We start from the raw sequence: 15,010 nt of genomic DNA on the forward strand, positions 1-15,010 counted from the left end.
GATTGTTCATGAAATATGATTAATGATTGTTCATGGCTTATGATTGGTGATTGTTCATGATGTATATGATTGGTGATTGTGTATGAATAACTGTGAATTGATATTTGTTCATGACACATGTAATTGGTGATTATTGATGTGAGATATTGGAGTTTGATGTAAGTATTGATATGAGAATATTATTATTGATCAAGTGCATGATGTTTAAATTGAAATATTCATGTTAACTGTTATTTGGATTATGATAATGTAATACTTACCCCAGTGGATCTGTTATGGACCGCCTACTTGCCTGTATCGGTGAGTAGACGTTGTGCAGGTTTAGTTGCTTGATGAGTTCTTGTGCTTGGTGGATATCTGGAGCTTTCTCTGATATTGGTGTTTAGTTATTTAGTCGGCTCTGATCTAGGCTTCGTTGTGTCGGTCTAGATTAGGTTATCTTTGGTTTCTGTTTTGTTGGAGATTACTCGTTTGTTGAGATTTTTGAGATGCATCTATGTTGATGTAATTTATTGATTCATAACATGTATATTTGAATTTACTCTGGTTTATATTCCGCTGCGACTGTTGAGGTTTATATACATGTTTATCGGTTTTGAATTTACTCTATTTCTTGAATAAATGTATTATTCGCATGTTTAATTGCTTTAATAGAAGTAGGGCGTTACACCTCGGCCCTGGAACGCCTTGTCGTTCAAAGCGGTGGAACACGTTGTTCAAAGAGGTGTTTAGCGGTGAGGACTCATGTCCTGAAAAAGAATGCTTTAACCATTCGATTAGCGGTGAGGGCTTCGTCCCTGAATATGGTACCACATGCATTGTAGAGGAGTCTTAGTGGAGGTGTCGAGTGTTGCATGAGTTGCAGTTATTGGTTTTTAATTACCGATTGTTATTGATGTTGATAATGATGATATTTATATATGTTGATGAATTATTATTATGAGAGGGTGTTGAATTCAAATTGATGAATTATTTATCTATATTTTTGTTGTGAATCTCACCCCTTCTGCTTGAAAATGTTGCCCTTCCTATGGATAACTTGCAGGTAATCCTGAGTAGTTGGTGGTGGCTCAAAGTGTCTAGGGCTCTGATACGTACGGGATGGAATTTATTTATTGCTTTCATTCCTTGTGTATCAATTTTTGGAACTTGATGATGTAGCCCTTTGGTTGTTTGTTGAATTTATGTCGTTGAGGCTTTTATGCCAAGATTTAATTATTGGAGAATTAATATGTTGGATGTTGATGTTATTTAAAGGTTGAAAACATTCCGCTACATGGTTTTGATCAAATTATTAAGTTGTGGTTTTATTAAATAGTTTTATAATCTATTTAAGAAATTTTGAAAAGTAGTGTGACATGCCCGTTTTGGAAATACTCTGATGTATGATTATTTATTATTTAATTGTTTTGGGTAATGGGGTGTTACAATTGGTATCAGAACAAGTTGGTCCGTTCGGCCGAGTAGTAGAGTCGTGTTGAGCCACCTAGGATAGAGTGTCAACTCTAATGTTGTTTTGTTGTTGTTCTGAATTGTTGTTTCTTATGTAGAATCTTAAGATGGCTGGTCGTAATGATGCTGCTCTTGCTGCTGCACTTGAGGCTGTAGCTCAAGCTGTTCAACAGCAACCGCAAGCTGGAGCTGGTAATGGTGAAGTGAGGATGCTGGAGACCTTTTTGAGGAATCATCCACCAGCATTCAAGGGAAGGTATGATTGTAACACCTCGTTATCCCAACATAAAAATTTCATAATATAATCAGAGTAAAACAACAAACGGAATGTTACACTGCTTTTCAAAAATCCATAAATAGAATAAAATACTATTTATTCTTAATAGTTTTGTTAAAACCTATCAAACATCGCAGCGGAAAATATTTTTCAACGTTAAACAACTTCCAATAAAACCTTGGCACATGGCCTCAACAAAAATATATGTAAAGATTAAATTCAACATCAACAGGTTCATAATGATACATAAGGAATGAAAACACGACAACAATTTCCCATCCCGTTACGTATCAGAGCCCTAAGACACTTGAGCCTCCACTCCTACTAATCTTCATTACCTGCAAGTTACCCATACGAAGGGCAACATTTCCAAGCAGAAGGGGTGAGATTCACAAACAATAATAATAGATATATATATAATCATCATCTGCATTTAACAACTTAATTAAATAATATTATTAACAACATATGTTCAACATTAATATTCATACTTCTTCAACTTTAATAAAACTTACTAAATCAACGAACGACGACAACAACAACTCAATCGACAACTACGTCAACGACACAATCTGTAACGCCCTAGTTGTTATTTTATTTATTTTAGAATTATTTAGAGCCTTTTATGTGATTTTAAATAATAATTGTGATTTAAGTGGTGTGTATTATTTTATTATATAATTTATTTTAATATAATTAGAATAATATGAGAAATAGGATTATTTTGGAGTGTGGGAGTTAATTAGGATTTAATAAAAATTAAGGGAGTTTAATGAAATAAAGGGGGAGTTATAGTTTTAGGAGTGAGGAAAAGAAAAGGTCAGAAGCAGTTTTACGTGAAACAAGTTTTGGGAGAGAAAATCAAGAACAAGGGTGGGAAGAACAAGTGGAGTCAGAGAATCCGATTGTTGTGCTTTTGTTCATCTAAATTAAGGTAAGGGTGAGGCTAACCTTCAATGATTATAATATATGATTTCTGAAAATTGTTTGATTAGAATTGTTCTTGAAAAATAAGAATTGGGAATTAGGGTTTGATGATGATTCTGAGGGGAATGGGTATTGATCATGTTAATTCTGTTGTAATGTTCAGAATGAAAACTTAATCTATATTGTTGTTGTGATCATAAATTGATTGAAATTATGATTGATTGGATGGATTGATGAAGATTTTTATGATGGTGGAGTGATCTGTATTTGTTGTTGTTGATGCATGTTTTATGTTGCTTTAGATGCCTAATTGTATAATGAACCTATAAACAATCTTTGGAAACATGTTTGGGCATTGGGAGATCAAAATTGGGAGTTTTGGGGTGAAAAATGGTTTAAACGCGTGAAAAATTATGCAGAAACGATGACTGTTCGCTTAAGCGAGCCGGAAGCGAGCCGTAAGCGAACAGCTACCGTAAGTAGTTCGCTTAAGCGAAGTGCCTTTTGACAGCATTTCTTATTTCGTGTTCTTGTGTCTTTTTCACACGTTTCTGTTTTGAATTGGACATTGGTGTAAACATTGAAGTTTTAGATAATTTTGTTAGCTTTCCAATGGCTTTGGTTTGAATTTAAAATGATTTTTGGTTTAGGAGTTATGATTAAAATACTCCAAGTAGGTCTCAGGGAAATCTTATGAAAATTCAGCACAACCATTTCCAAGTTAATCCAAAACTTATGGGATAATTCCAAGGCTCAAAACTACAAGTAATATGAGTGCAATTAAGGTGTTGAAGAGTATCTAACACATGTTGTGAGTTGACCCTTGGGGTAGGAATGGAGGTTGATTATAGTACTGTTGATGTTGAGTGAGTCAGATATAATATGATTTGATGTTGTTAGTAATGAGATATATTTGTATATGAATTATGTGAATTATATAAGTTTCTTAAGTTGATGTTGATTATTATTTGATATCGTTATATCTTGAGATGTTTATGTGCTGCCTATGTTGCTGTTGTAAATTGATTAAGCTGCGTGTGTCGGTCTAAGATGTAAGATGTCGTCTAAAGTATTGGAGTCTTAAGTTGTTGATGTTGACCAAGTTGTGGAGTAAGTTATAATTATTTATGCACAGTCGTCGTTGTCTACGTTGTCGTTGATGTTGCCGTTGTTGAGTTTAGTGAATTTGGAGATGATTGAGTATGAAACCAAGTGAACATATACTATGTTGAATGAACTCGATGCATTAGTTTGATTATGATTAATTGTGTATTTTCTGGAATCGTTGGATCAATTATGATGGATTATTGTTGACTGTGATGTATATTTATATTTAAATAAATTATACATGTTGCTGAATTCTTTTCAAAGGTTGAAGTATTATTAATTGGATTGTCGAGGTGAAGTCATAGTTACATATACGCATTGATGAGTAGTGGTTGTCGTTGATGTTGTTGAGTTGTATGTAGGTATACACAAGTGGAGTCAGTTGCATAAGTATAAAAGCGGTGAGGGCCTCGGTCCTGGAACACCTTGTCGTTCAAAGCGGTGGAACACTATGTTGTTCAAAGCGGTGTTAGCGGTGAGGACTCATGTCCTGATAAAAGAATGCTTTAACCATTCTATAGCGGTGAGGGCTCCGGCCCTGATATGGTACCACATGCATAGTTGCATTTGTTGAGGAGTCTTAGTGGAGTTGTCATGTCTTGCATGAGTCTTAGCGGTGGTGTCGAGTTGTTGCATGAGTCGTCGTTGTTGGTTTTACTTACCATTTGTTGTTGATGTTGTTAATGATGATATACTTATATATTGATGAATTATTATTATGACAGGGTGTTAGATTTAATTGATGAATTAGATATCTATTATTGATGATATTGTTGATTATGAAATATATACATATATTGGATAATTGTAGTTGCCGTTAATCTTGAGAGATTTGTTGTTGTTGTTGTTGATTAAGTTGTTGTCGTCGTTGTTGGTTGAATTAGCAAGTGTTACTAAAGTTAAAGAAGTGAGAACATTATTGTTGAATATATGTAGTTGTTTATATTGTTATGATGTGATGATTATGTTGTGTCGTTTATATTATTATGAGAAGATGTTTATGATATTGATTACGATGTGATGATGACTGTTTATGGTGTTGAATATGAGGTTGTTATGATGTTAAATGATGATGATTATGTATGTTGTGATGATGATTATGAATGTTGTGATGATGATTATGTGATGTTATCTATGAGTTGTTGAAATGTACTTGATGATGGTTATGTTAAGTTGATAAGTTGTCTTTTATTCATGAATTGCTAATGGAATGTTTGATGAATAATTATTATTATAAAATAATGATGTTACGTATAGTTGCTAAGTTGTCCTCTATTCATGAGTTGTTAATAAGGTGCTTGGTGGAGAATGTTAATACGAATTAATGATGTTGTTATGTTGTATATGAACTATGAATATGATGTTGTTACGTTGTTTATGTCATGGATTATGAAGTTTTCATGTTGTATACAAATTATGAGTATGATGTTATATGATTAGGATTAAGATGTTGATTATGATGTTAAATGATGCTGTTGTGACTGTTGATCTGATGAGTACATGATATGGTTTAGGAGTCGTTAAAAGAATTATTATTACTAATTGATGGAGTTTAAGTTGTTAGATGCATTTGATGAATTATATATTATTATTATTGATTGTGAATCTCACCCCTTCTGCTTGAAAATTTTGCCCTTCGTATGGGTAACTTGCAGGTAATAAAGATTAGTAGGAGTGGTGGCTCAAGTGTCTTAGGGCTCTGATACGTAACGGGATGGGAAATTGTTGCTATGTTTATCATTCCTTTATGTATCAATTTTGGAACATGTTGTTGAAGTTTTTATTGTCGTTGAATTAATTCTACTACAAAGTTTTAATTGTTACGTTGTTGAAATTTGAATGATAATTATTTAATCATTCCATTTATGATTTTTAAGAAAAGAAGTGTAACATTCCGTTTACGGTGTTTTACTCTGATTAATTTATGAAATTTTTATGTTGGGAAAACGGGGTGTTACACAATCAACTACAACGACAATAACTCCAACAGCGACCACTACAACGGCATAACAAACAACAATAACAATAACTCCATCAACGATCACTACAACGGCATAATCAACAACAACGACAACATTTAAAGGCTTGTGGTACCATTTTCAACGGGTTGAATGACTAAGCATTCCGGGGCATAAGCCCCCAACAATTTGAATGATGATCATTCCAGGGCATGAGCCCTCAACAGATTGAATGACAAGGCATTCCAGGGCATAAGCCCTCAACGGTTGAATGATTAACATTCTAGGGCATGAGCCCTCAACAGATTGAATGACAAAGCATTCCAGGGCATAAGCCCTCACCAATTTGAACGACAAGGCGTTCCAGGGCATGAGCCCTCACCGCTTTATGTTTATGTAATGAACTCGACTTTGTGTATATCAGCATACAACTCAACTACGACAATGACAACAACCGTGCATAACAACTATGACTTACTCCCCAACTTGGTCAACATCAACAACCTATGACTCCGTTACTTAGAACGACAACTTGCAACTTTTACAACTCGAACCTACACCTTGTGTATTCTAATGGAATGCAGTTAAACATAAACTAGCAATCAGCAACAATCATAATCAATCAACAGCAACGCAAACAGTATACAAACAGCGTGATATAACAATATCTTTGCAATTCAACACTATCTACCATTCCCACATAATCCAAGTAATGCGTATGCAATTATATCATATTAAAAATAACCTCAATTCGTCACAATCAACTTCACAGATCATCCTTAATATCCTATACAACTTTCATTGCTATCCCAAAGTTCAACTCACAACATGGATTAAATACTCTTAAACACCTTAATTGAACTCATAGTACTTCTAGTTTTGAGCTTTGGAATTATCCCATATGTTTTGGATTAACTTAGAAACAGTTATGCTGAATTTTCATAAGATTTCACTAAGACCTTCTTGGAGTATTTTCATCATATCTTAAAAACTAAAAATCATTTTCAAGTCAAACCAAATCCATTGGAAAGCTAACAAAATTATCTACAACTTTCATGTTTACACCAAAACCCAGTTTGAAACGGAAACGGGTGAAAAATGTGAATTTTTCCTGACAGAAAATCGGCGGCCGATTTTGATATATCGGTGGCCAATTTTCGTCGAACCAAAGCTAGAAAATGAGCTCAGAAATCGGTGGCCGATTTTGAGCTTCACAGCTGTTCAAAAATCAGTTTAACAATGCCTTTTTCACCTAAGAATCACTCTTAAATCACTAAACTCAAACACAAACTCCCAAATTTGATAAGGAACATCACCTATTGTTATTCTACAACCTGAACATCAATTCTTAACACAATTACCATGGTTTCTACACTTTTCTAATCAAACTCAACAATGGAAAACCTAATTCCCAATTCCCAAAATCAAGAACAACTACATGTTAAATCAATTTCAGAGTTTACATACACTATGATTATTGAGAGTTAGCCTCACCCTTACCTTAGATAATCGAAATCGCAGCCCTTCTAGGTCCTCTTCCCTTTTCTTGACTTTTCTCCCTTTTCTCCGTTGTAAGTGAAAACTGCTTCTGACTTCTATTTTCTAATTCTTTAATAAATATAACCACCCGATATTCCTTAACTCCTTTAAATTCTATTAATTCTAATTTAACCCCAAACTCCAAAATAATTTCTAATTCTCACTTATTCTATTAAATAATAAAAATAGTCATTTAATAAAATAGATCACACCAAAAAATCAACATAAATCATTTAAAAATCATATAAAAGACTTTAAATCAACTAAGAATAATTAAATAAAATTGGGGCGTTACAATGATCCTAGCGGTGCCCAGAAGTAGCTTAAGGAAGTTGAACGGATTTTCAGGGTAATGCAATGCTCTAAGGTGCAAAAGGTGCGGTTCGGGACGCACATGTTGGCAGAGGAGGCAGATGACTGGTGGGTAAGTTTGCTACCTGTGATGGAACAGGATGGAGCTGCAGTGACCTGCGCTGTGTTCAGGAGAGAATTTCTAAACAGTTAGTTCCCGAAGGATGTCCGAGGAAAGAAGGAGATTGAATTTTTTGAGCTGAAGCAGGGTGACATGTTTGTCACAGAGTATGCTGCTAAGTTTGTGGAACTTGCAAGGTTCTACCCCCACTACACCGCGGAGATAGCTGAGTTCTCCAAATGTATAAAGTTTGAGAATTGCTTGAGAGCTGGTATCAAGAGAGCCATTGGGTATCAGAAGATCAGAATTTTCTCCGAGTTGGTGAGTAGCTGCAGGATATATGAGGAGAACACGAAAGCTCATTACAAGGTGATGAGTGAACGAAGAGGTAAAGGACAGCAGAGTCGTCCTAAATCATACAGTGCCCCTGCTGACAAGGGAAAACAGAGGTTGAATGATGAGAGGAGGCCCAATAGGAGAGACGCTCCTGCTGAGATCGTTTGTTACAAGTGTGGCGAGAAAGGCCACAAGAGTAATGTTTGTTCTAAGGATGAGAAGAAGTGTTTCAGGTGTGGTCAGAAAGGACACACTTTAGTTGATTGCAAGCGTGGTAATGTTGTTTGTTATAACTGCAATGAAGAAGGCCATATCAGTTCGCATTATACTCAGCCGAAGAAGGTTAGAACCGGTGGGAAAGTGTTTGCATTGACCGGTACGTAGACTACTAGTGAGGACCGACTTATCAGAGGTACTTGTTTCTTTAATAGTACTCCTTTAATTGCTATTATAGACACTGGTGCTACTCATTGTTTCATTGCCATTGAATGTGCTTATAAGTTGGGTCTGGTTATATCTGATAAGAAAGGGGAAATGGTTGTTGAAACTCCAGCAAATGGTTCAATAACTACTTCTCTTGTTTATCTAAGGTGTCTATTGTCTATGTTTGGTAGGGACTTTCAGGTCGATTTAGTGTGTTTACCGTTGACGGGAATAGATGTTATTTTTGGGATGAACTGGTTAGAGTATAACCGAGTTCATATCAATTGTTTTAGCAAGACGGTGCATTTTTCTTCTGCGGAAGAAGATAGTGGAGCAGAGTTCCTAACTACTAAACAGTTGAAGCAGTTGGAGCGTGATGAAATTCTGATGTTTTCTCTAATGGCATCTTTGTCGTTAGAAAATCAAGCTGTGATTGACAGGTTACCAGTGGTGAATGAGTTTCCTGAAGTTTTTACGGATGAGATTCCAGATGTGCCACCAGAAAGGGAAGTTGAATTTTCAATTGACCTTGTTCCGGGAATGAAGCCGGTGTCGATGGCACCTTATCGTGTAACACCCTCTTTAATTATTTGATTATTTTAATGAGTTTAGAATATACTTATATGATTTGTATGATTTATATGATTTATTTTGATGAGTGGTATTTTGTTATGTTATATGTCGATATTTATTAGTATAATATATATATAATTTGTTGTAGAAATATATATGATTTGTTATAGAAATATATGTTATTTGTTATAGAAATATATATGATTTGTTATAGAAATATATGTATATATATATATATATATATATATTAGAATAGAATATTAAGATTTGGGATATAAGAGAAAAATAAGTAGGTTAAGGATTTTTATAAATAGGAGAGACCTAATTTAGAAAAAAAACATAACGTACGTACGATCAGTTTTGGAAAAAGGGAGAAAAAGCCAAGAGAAGGGAGAAGACCAAGGAGGGCTGCGATTTTCTGATTTTAAGGGAAGGGTGAGACTAACTCTGCAATTTTATTAATCATGTAATTCATCCGGTTGTAATTAGCAAGAAATAGGATTGAATTAGAGAAGTCGAGAGTTAGGTCAAATTGATAGAATTGATGATTAAATGGTGGAAACTTGTTAAAAAGATGTAAAAACTGTCCTTTGACATTAGATTATGAATAGGATGAATTCTGGAATTGAAATTAGGCTTAAAACCATGTGAGATGATGGATTTTCGTGAAAAACTGCATTCTGCCCGAGCCTATATTCATCGCTCGCCCTCGCGAACGATGATCCTCGCCTCGCGAGGGATGAAGTTCATCGCTCGCCACATGATCCATTTCCCTTCGCCTCGCGAGTTGTATGTCACAGCTCGCCACAGCGACTAACCTTACTCGCCATAGCGAGCATGACCAGAGAGCATGTTGAATTCTGTATTTTTGACTTTTGAGTTGAACCTTAGATGCCTTTGAGTTCCTGAACATGACTAATAATGATTAGAAAAGAATGTAGGATGATATTGAACCTGGAATGAAACTTGTGGGATTCTGACCTGAACTCGCCATGGCGAGCAGAGGCTCTCGCCTCGCGAGTGTCCTGGAAACAGAGTGCCTTGTGAGACTTTGCGACCTTTGTTGCACGAGTTATTGAGAGTTGAACCTTTGGGTAATATTAAGACTTAATGAAGAGGCTAATTATAATTTGTGAAGCTGTTTAAGATGTGTTGTTGTTGATTATGATGTGATATAATGTTTTATGCATTACTTGAGAATTATTTGAATATGATTTGATGTTGATGGTAATGTAATATATTTGTATATGCTTTATGTGAATTATATAAGATGTTTAAAGTTGTTGTTGATTATCATTTGATATTGTTATATCTTGAGATGTTTACGTGCTGCCTATGTTGCTGTTGTTGGTTATGTGAAATATTTATATGCCTTATGTGGAAGATGTATGATGTTTAAGTTGTTGATGTTTCACATTAATATTGTTATGTTGTGAATTGCTTGTGCTGTTTCTGTTGCTGTTGAATATTGATCAAGTTGCAGGTGTTGGTCTAAGTTGTAAAGTTGTCGTTCCAAAGTATTCCAAAGTAGTGGAGTCTTAAGTTGTTGATGTTGTCTAAGTTGTTGAAGATGATGATGTTCCAAATTATTGGACTAATATAAGAGATGATGATTATGATGTTTAAGAGCTCGAGTCCATCCATCAGCATACATTTGTTGGGGGCTCATGCCCTGTAGCTTTGTACTCACCACGATGGAGCTTTGTACTCACCACGATGGAGCTTTAGCTCAAATTAGCGATGGGGGATTTTGCCCTGGAAGGATATTAATACTCAATAACGTTGGGGGCTCATGCCCTGAATTGGTACCATGTGTTGTTACAGAAGTACCTATGAAGATTATACGATGTTCATGACGTTGTCAAGTTGCGTATGACGTTTGCTATGTTGTTTATGATGTTGTTTGTGATGTTGTTATATGATGTTGTCTGTGATGTTGTTATATGATGTTGTTTGTGACGTTGATTATGATGTTATTATGTGTTGTTTATATTTTTATAAGATGATGAATATGTTGTTGTTGTTATATTATTATAAAATGATGAATATGTTGTTGTTATATTATTATAAGATGATGTTTATGTTGTGATGTATATAATTATTATTATTAAGTGATGATTATGTTGTGTTGTATCTGATTATTATTATGTTGTATTATATATGATTATTATTATGAGATGATGATTATAATATGTTGTTTAAGTTATTAGTGATGACGATTACATAATGTTATTTATGAGTTGTTAAATGTACTTGATGATGGTTATGTTAAGTTGATAAGTTGTCTTTTATTCATGAATTGATAATGAGATGTTTGATGAATAATTATTATTATGAATTGATGATGTTACGTATAGTTGCTAGGTTGTCTTCGTATGAGTAACTTGCAGGTAACCAAGAATAGTTGATGTCGTGTGAAGTTTCTCTCTCGTGTGTCTTAGGTGCTCTGATACGTAACGGGATGGGAACTTGTTATTGCTTTTCTATTCCTTACGTATTGTTTTTGAAGATTTATGACTATGTTTTTAGATTGAATTTTTATGAGACATCTACGAAGAGACCTTCGTACCAAAGACTGTTTTTAGTTATTGAATAAATTCCGCTGCGAAGTATTAAAAGATTTTGTTATTGAATTCTAAAGGATAAATAGTTATTTATTTAGTTTATGATTTTAAGAAAAGAATGTGACATTCCGTTTATATTGAAATACTTTGATTTATATGTGAAATTTTTATGTTGGGAAAACGAGGTGTTACAATTGGTATCAGAGCAGGTCGGTCCGTCCGGCCAATTAGAAGAGTCGTGTCGAGTTTTAGTAATAGTTATATTACTATCTTTATGCTGTTTGATTAGTTGTTGTTGTGTTTCTTATTAATAGTGTTTATTATGTGATCATGTTTGATTGACTAACTTTGATGTGGTTTACATGTTTTGTTGAAGTTTCTATTTGGCTAAATATAGTTTAAGATATTTAAGCAGTAATTGAATTCATTACTTTTGTGCTTTGAATTTCGAGGACGAAATTCATTTAAGGGGGGGAGAGTTGTAACGCCCTGTTTAATTATTTGATTAATTTAATGAGTTTAGAATATACTTATATGATTTATATGATTTATATGATTTATTTTGATGTGTGGTATTTTGTAATGTTATATGTTGATATTTATTAGTATAATATATATATAATTTGTTCTAGAAATATATATGATCTGTTATAGAAATATATATGATTTGTTATAGAAATATATGTTATTTGTTATAGAAATATATATGATATGTTATAGAAATATATGTTATTTGTTATAGAAATATATATGATTTGTTGTACAAATATATGTTATTTGTTATAGAAATATTTTATGTATATATGTATATATATATATATATATATATATTAGAATAGAATATTAAGATTTGGGATATAAGAGAAAATTAAGTAGGTTAAGGATTTTTATAAATAGGAGAGACTTAGTTTAGAAAAAACATAACGTACGTACGATCAGTTTTGGAAAAAGGAAGAAAAAGCCAAGAGAAGGGAGAAGACTAAGAAGGGCTGCGATTTTCTGATTTTAAGGTAAGGGTGAGACTAACTCTACAATTTTATTAATCATGTAATTCATCCGGTTGTAATTAGCAAGAAATAGGATTGAATTGGAGAAGTCGAGAGTTAGGTCAAATTGATAGAATTGATGATTAAACGGTGGAAACTTGTTAAAAAGATGTAAAAACTGTCCTTTGACATTAGATTATGAATATGATGAATTCTGGAATTGAAATTAGGCTTAAAACCATGTGAGATGATGGATTTTCGTGAAAAACTGCATTCTGCCCGAGCCTATATTCATCGCTCGCCCTCGCGAACGATGATCCTCGCCTCGCGAGTGATGAAGTTCATTGTAACAGTCCGATTTTTAGCTAGTTTTATTTTAATTGATTTTATTGTGTGATTAATTGTGATTGTGTGTATTTTACTATCATCGGATGCATTTACTTGGATTACCGTATTAGAAGGGTATTTTGGTCATTTGGCGGGTAAGGGTAAAATGGTAATTTTGGTGAGAATTATTTAAATAATTAGTGAGAACCCTTATTTTACTGAGTTACTAGTGTAGTGATTAGTTTTTACCGTTAGTGACCGTTGGTTATATTTTACCGTTGTTAGTAATTACCATTGAGTGTGTAGAAACTTTTAGAATTATGTTAGAATGGGTTAGGCCCATTACAATTTTGAGTTGAGCCCATTAAGGGGGATAACACTAGTGTTGTCATAGAATTGTCATTCATTCATTCACAAAACATTTTCCTAGAGAGAGGGAGAGGTAGAGAGAGAAAGAGGTGAAGATAAGAACAAGAGTGTTGAAGGCGAAGCTTGAGGAATCAAGTGGGGTGACATAAGAGCTGAATTGAAGCAAGGGTTAGTGATAATCATCTTCAAAGGTAAGGGGGTTAGTGATTATCATAATCATGTATAATTTTGCATTTTCTCATGTTGTATGAAAATGGGTTGATGAACAATTCATGCTAAATTCGTGCTCTTGCTGTGATGTTATGTTTGTATGTATGAATTGATGTTAGTTGTATGATTCTTGGTGAAATTACATGTTCATATATGCAAAAATGATAAGTTATGAAGATTGTGCTAAATTGGTGAATTTCTCCTAAGTGGTTGTTAATTTGAGATGTGATTCGTGTTCAAGTGATGTTATGAATGTTATTTGATATTATGATTGATGAATAATTGCTTGGGTTTGCATATTCGTGGATTGATAATGAGAATTTGAATTGTGTTGGTGTTTTGGTAAAAATGAAGAGTTAGCTCAAATGTCAAGTGTTTTCAAGTTTGATTGTGTCTTTGTGAGTCTTTTTAGTCATATTGACCTATATACATGTTCTGGAAACACATTTTGGGATTGGGGGATCAAATTGGAGGATTTTGAGTGAAAGGGGTTCCAAACCCGTAACTTTTCTGCAAACCTGTGAAGGTTCGCTTAGAGGTTCGCTTAAGTGACCTGGTAAGCGAACATTCATAGTATTTTCTGGGTTCAGTTAGCTTAAGCGAACTGTGAGCGACCGGTAAGCGACAATTTCTGGTTGCTACTGGAACTCGTTCACTTAAGCGAACATGTCGTCGCTTAAGCGAACTGTTGAGCGACCAGCCAGCGACCAGAAAGCGAACAAAGTGAGTTGCTACTGTAACTTGTTCGCTTAAGCGAACCAGGTGGTCGCTTAAGCGAACAGCTCTAGTTTCAGCCACTTTGATCTTTTGTTCCGGGTCTTTGGGGGCCAATCCGAGTTTTCTTAAGTGATGTCTTAAACATGTTTAACCACTGTTAATCCTCCAAAACCTACTGGAACAATGATTGCTCGCATATACTTGGAATTTTGAAATGAGTCTTAACTTGTGAAATTTTGAGAATTCCAAACTTTGTCGAAAAACAAATTTTGTAATCTAATAAGGCTTGCAAGTGAACCTACAGCTCATATAGACTTAGCTGATGCTTGCAAGGGTGGTCAATATCTTAATCAAAGTAAAAATGATATTTTGGGTGGAAATGAAAGGTTGTAAAAACGGGATTCTTTCATGAACTTAAGTTGTGTTTGGGTTAATGTGATGGTCCAAAGACGACTTAACTTCATGTATGCATTATTGATTAAGATTGGTTAATAGTGTTCAATTGTCCTTGTTGTTTTGTTTCAAGTTGGTGTGGTGAAATGTTCATATGATTAAGTGAAATTGTGTGAATGATATTGTGATTGTTGATAATCAAGTTGTTTATGTGATGATGAATACTATGATTTAATTGCGTGTGGGCATGTTTCCTTGGTAATGCAATGTTGTGGAGATAATCAATATAATTGGGTGTTGTCCTATATATTGAGTTGAGATTGTGAATTGTTGTCGCATTATCGAGTCCTTATACATGTCCATGCATCATAGTCGTTGTTGCTGTAAAAGGGTTGAACTCTTTTACTTCGAGATTATTGTAAGGCAGGTGTGAGCCCTTA

Source organism: Medicago truncatula, chromosome 7 (genome assembly GCF_003473485.1).
Source record: "Medicago truncatula cultivar Jemalong A17 chromosome 7, MtrunA17r5.0-ANR, whole genome shotgun sequence".
Classification (NCBI taxonomy): domain Eukaryota; kingdom Viridiplantae; phylum Streptophyta; class Magnoliopsida; order Fabales; family Fabaceae; genus Medicago; species Medicago truncatula.